Consider the following 6,149-nt stretch of genomic DNA (forward strand, 5'->3'; position numbering starts at 1 on the left):
GTAACATAGTGACAGAACCATTGACTGTGGATGGTGTTTGGTGGTGGATCAGAACTAAGCCCCGCCCCCTGGACAAGACTGCATTAGAGCAGTGTTTCTCTACTTGGGGTACGTGTACCCCTAGGGGTACACTACGCAACTACGGAGGGTGCTGACAGCTAGACATAAATGAACAAATAAAAGCATTAAAAACATGGGGTTTTATAATGTTTATTTTTAGTTAAAAATGATAATCTTAATAAATATTACCAGCAACACACAAAACATCAACAAAGACACAGTAAATGACAGAAAAATACACAAAATCACTGCAAAATACACAAAAATGACAGCGAAACAAAACAACACCAAACACACACACTGAGAAAAAAAAGGTTAAGTTAAATACCAAAAACACACAAAATAAGAGAAAAAATATATTGATTAATAAAAAGAACAGACTATAAATACAAAGAGTCAGTGTTGGTCCCACATCAGGAAGAAATTATAACTATTTATATCTATAAGAATAAATCTATTCAGGAGGCACTAAATACTGTTTCTTTCTACTTATTTACAAAATAAGATTCTTTAAAATGTGTGTTATCACTCATTCATTCCATCATTATGATCTATAGATGTTTTAAATAGTTTTCTCAGTAAAATGTTGTGTGACAAAGGGGAAACTAGGATTCAGAATAAACAGAAAGAGTTACCACTGATTTACATGATGGAAACTTTTATTATTGATACTGTTGCTGTGACCATGTGACAAATAGAATCTGCTGAGTTTAAACACAATAGTTCTACACAGAATAAACCACTTAGTCATTTATTTACACAAACTAACATAAAACATGACTCAGTAAATAAATAATCACTTTGGGCAGTCATGGGTTATTAATTTCAGTAAAACAGGAGGTTTCTACCTTAGTCATATTTAATCAGAGGAAGCAAAAGTTGTAGTATTCAGTACTCAAGTAAAAGTATAAATACTTGAATTAAAAATGACTCTGGTAACAGTAAAATTATTGAAGTTGGTCCCTTACTAGAGTAAAAGTAAAAAAGTACATGCTAGTAAACAGCTCTTACTTCCTCTCACTGCTTCTGCCAATCTACCAGAAGCCACGCCTCTACTTTTCTGCACGCGCAGCAGAACATCACAAGGTATATAAAAAGCATCAGGTCTCATTGTTATAGGTCTATGGTTCAGGTAAGAGCCATAATCATATTTACATTTTTGATGTCCTTGTTTCCGTGCACAGTTCCACATTCACTTTGATTGACAGTCTCAAAAACAGGAAGTGGAAGCCTATTGGCTGGGCGCACTCTGCGATCATTTCTATTTGTATAGGGGTCTATAGGAGGAAGGAGGGACTTAAATACATGAATGTATATGAATGACCACCAGCAGTAGATCATAGTAAAAGACTAGTTAGGGATGTTTATGAATTTCCAAAGAATGATACATAACAGAGATTTCTCAGAAACTCTAGATATCATCTTTAAGTCCAGTAACAATGTATTTATACTTTGGAACTGGTCACCTCTGTATTTAATATTTGATTTTCTAAGTAAAATGACACATTTAATTAAGAACATTAATAAAACACACAAAATAATTGCATAAGAGGAAAAATAAACTCATAAAATGTATATATTTGTGTTGTTATTCTTTGAAAGGCAGAAAATAACATCAACTACTTATCACATCCCAGATCAACTAAAAGGAAGTACATTTGTGCCACTGAAAAAAAATAAGCTCCAATATTTTTATTATGTTATTATATTTTAAAAAATAAGTCTTAATTCTGAGAAAAGTGTAAGAATTCAGAGTCGAATGTCAAAATTATGAAATTAAAGTCAGAATTCTAAGTTTAAAGTCTGAATTCTGACTTTTTTCTCAGAACATTAATGTATATATTTTTTAAATTGGACAAAATAATGTGATAAATGTGATTTAACTAAGCTTTTAAACTTATTAATACACTTTAAACCCATGCAGGTATTTTCAAACACTCCTAAAAGCAAGGCTATTTTAAGCACTGAAGATAATTCTAATCTATTATTTAAACAACTATTTTTAACCATTTTATCTTCACTTATTTATATTTCACAATAACCAAAACTACTTTTCACTCCTCAGTTACTACACTACATGAAAAAAAACTTAATTTAAACAAGTACACCAAAGCCAATCAACATTCCTTGTACAAAAAAAGCTTTTAACTTAAGTTTCCAAGCTAAACAATGCTATTTGTTGAACATGGAAGTTTCCCGATTGCTTTTGAATGCACCGTCTAAGAAACATTAGTTTATATAAAACCTGTGGATATATTTGTATTCTCTTACCATGAGATGTTCATCCACACATGTGAAGAGTCTTTGCATCAAAGTTAGGTTAGTGGCGTTAAAAAAACCAGGTGTGCAAACTCATGAGTGGGAGGGGCTTCCATTTGGTCCCGCCCCCTGCTCAGGCAGCTCACAGGCACAATATTGACTGAACAAGTCTAAATATGCTAATAAGTAACACAATTAAACTAAATCACTATACATTTGGCAGGAGACATTAGACATAAACAATAACATGAAAATAATAATATGTTACGGTTTCATTTAAACCCTGAAAAAGGACAAAGAGGGTCTGAAAATGGATGGATGGGTTTCATTTATTATGATAACTTTTTTTTCAGGAAATGTTTCTTTGATCTCCTGAGACAGAAGCTGTGTTTCCATGACCCTTAAAATGTGCAAAATGTAAATATCTAAAAAAAACTGGTAATGGAAACACCTGAACTTATTAAAAAAAAAAAAAAAAAAACACTAAGACTTTGTTTTTGGAATCATTTTTGTTGTCATTTTGTTTATTTTTCCGTTATTTTTGTGAACATTTTGTGTGTTTTTGTAGTCTTATTTGTATTTCTGTTTTAACTTTGTATATTTTTGTAGTTGTTTTGTCTTTTTGGAGTCTTTTTTCTGCATATTTATTGTCCTTTTGTGTATTTTTGTAGTTTTGCATGTTTTTGGAGTCGATATTTGGTCATTTTGTGCATTTATCTGTCACTGTATGTGTTATTGGAGTCATTGTGTGTGTGTGTGTGTGTGTGTTTTTTTTTGTCATGTGTTTTTGGAATCATATATTTGTCATTGTGTGTGTTTTAAGAAATATTTTACATATTTTTATTATTGTCATTTTGTACATTTTTTTCAATTATCTGTTTTCAATTTTCAGACAGGAAAGGTCTGGGTTCATGCAGACTATCTACACATGGGAATACCACATGGTGCTTCATCTCCCTATTATTGATCTACTGATCTATTCCACTCTATGGTTTATCCAAGACCAGAGGTTTATTCCATAAAGCAGGTTATGTTCAAACTCTGAGTATGTTCAGGCTCAAATGAGGGAAACTCTGAGTATCTCATTCCTAAACACGAGGTTTGTTCTTCTCTGAGTATGTTACCATGGCAACAGTGTTCGTGAACTAAACCTGGTCGCTGGCAGGTTTTATCAAAGAAACCCTGGGTTTCTACCTGGCTCCGCCCACCTGAACACTGTAATGAACCATGATACTCTTCTCTGACACACATTAGTGACATCACACAACACAGACATGCTCACATCATTACGTGCTCACGCGTCCCGCTCAGTTTTTTTTTATGACATGTTTTTTGGACGTTGAGATGACTCTGGCGATAATATTACATTAAAAATCAATATAAATGATTAAATATGAAGCGGCAGTCACTGTCTTTATATCCAGTGTAACAGGAGGACTCTCTATGTAAACATCCTATGTTGCTGACACGTCTCCTCAAACACATTTTATTCATATTATTCACCGCTCGTCACGTCATTGAAGTGATAAAGTGATGAAGTGACCAAAAAGCGCAACTAATCACAGGTGATTTAAGCCACTATAGTCACTGAAGTGGAGTTCAATGTGAACGCACCTTTAGAACAGGCTCATATTCCTCAAACACCTGCTTATTTCACCATCAGGGTGAATAAATCACTCTCTTCCAGGTGGTTGCCATGGCAGCTTGAGTAATCTCTGATCCATTGATGATGGCTTTTTATCGCGTGCGTGCACGTCAGTAACCCAAGGTTTACATACTCAGGGTTGATTAACCCACTTCATACCAGCTGTAATGGAATCAGATACACAGAGTTTCCCATCGCGGGGTTTGTTGACCCAGAGTTTATGGATAGACTCAGAGTTTGTTAAACCTCCTTCATGGAATACCCCTCTGGCTGACGAGTACCAGCTGTAATCATCCTCTCTCCTGAAGGCAAATCAAATACTGGAAAGTGAGCCATCAACAAGCTACACTATATGTCTAGCTTGGTGGATCCCACGCTCCCATGAAGGGTGTTGGTGTAATTGGCCATTCACTATGCACAACTGTTAGAAACAGTATATGCAAAGAAAACAACCGCCGTATCCAAAGCTTCATTTGATTTTTTTTCAGCACCTCATTTGCTTTTAGGTGCTTTGATTAAATGTTGAAGTATTATATTCGGACAGCTGTGTCTTTTATTGAGTTGGAATCACTGGAAATGTCATTGTTTACACAAAACTGAATGTAAAAACTGAGAGTGAGTGAGGGAGAGAGAGGAAAGTCAGGCCATACCCCCACACTGTCTAAAGTGTGGTTTTGCGCAAAAACTGTGTCTTGTCAGCTTGGAAGATGGTAGAAAATGGCTAAAAAAAGGCAGTTGGATTGAAAGAGTTTTTTAAACCAATAAATGAAGCTAAGCCTGAGGTAAAGAAGTCTGAGGTTGTTTCTGTGGAAATTGTGGCAAAGAGCAGCAGCATTTAGCGTAGCTCGCAGCTGCAGTTAGTGTAGTGAATAGCAGCAGTTAGCGTAGCATTAGTTAGTGTAGGTAGTAGCAGCAGTTAGCATAGCTAGCAGCTGCAGTTAGCGTAGCTAGTTGCAGCAGTTCGCATAGCTAGCAGCTGCAGTTAGTGTAGCAAATAGCAGCAGTTAGCGTAGCATTAGTTAGCGTAGATAGTAGCAGCAGTTAGCATAGCTAGCAGCTGCAGTTAGCGTAGCTAGTAGCAGCAGTTCGCATAGCTAGCAGCTGCAGTTAGTGAAGCGAATAGCAGCAGTTAGCATAGCACTAGTTAGTGTAGGTAGTAGCAGCAGTTAGCATAGCTAGCAGCTGCAGTTAGCGTAGGTAGTGGCAGCAGTTAGCATAGCTCGCAGCTGCAGTTAGTAGCTAGTAGCAGTAATTAGCATAGCTAGCAGCTGCAGTTAGCGTAGCTAGTAGCAGCAGTTAGCATAGCTAGCAGCTGCAGTTAGTGTAGCGAATAGCAGCAGTTAGCATAGCATTAGTTAGTGTCGGTAGTAGCAGCAGTTAGCATAGCTAGCAGCTGCTGTTAGCGTAGCTAGTAGCAGCAGTTAGCATAGCTAGCAGCTGCAGTTAGTGTAGCTAGTAGCAGCAGTTAGCATAGCTAGCAGCTGCAGTTAGCATAGCTAGTAGCAGCAGTTAGCATAGCTAGCAGCTGCAGTTAGTGTAGCGAATAGCAGCAGTTAGCGTAGCATTCGTTAGCGTAGGTAGTCGCAGCAGTTAGCATAGCTAGCAGTTGCAGTTAGCGTAGCTAATAGCAGCAGTTAGCATAGCTAGCAGCTGCAGTTAGTGTAGCTAGCAGCAGCAGTTAACATAGCAAGTAGCAGCAGTTAGCATAGCTAGTAGCATTAGTTAGCATAGGTAGTAGCAGCAGTTAGCATATCTAGTAGCAGCAGTTAGCATATCTAGTAGCAGCAGTTAGTGTAGCTAGTAGCAGCAGTTAGCGTAGTGAGTAGCAGCAGTTAGTGTAGCGAGTAGCAGCAGTTTGTGTAGCGAGGAGCAGCAGTTAGCGTAGCTAGTAGCAGCAGTTAGCGTAGCTAGTAGCATCACCTGTAGCGATGATGCTAATACAGGAGAACCTGCCTCCAACAGACAGGACACAGGAGGAGAACTATCCAGGACATGAGGAGGACTCAGGGACAGAGAGAAGTTAAAGTTCTGATATAGACATTCAGACAGAGGCTCAGTTCAAAGCTAAGATGATCTGCTGCTCTAGGTTTATGAAAGACAAGTTCTCCTAATCTTTTGGACAAATAACAGGTAAACACATGTTTTAATTTCATTTTCTGCTGATTCATTAGAGGAGTTATGATTT

This window comes from Gouania willdenowi, chromosome 4 (assembly GCF_900634775.1).
Source record: "Gouania willdenowi chromosome 4, fGouWil2.1, whole genome shotgun sequence".
Lineage (NCBI taxonomy): Eukaryota > Metazoa > Chordata > Actinopteri > Blenniiformes > Gobiesocidae > Gouania > Gouania willdenowi.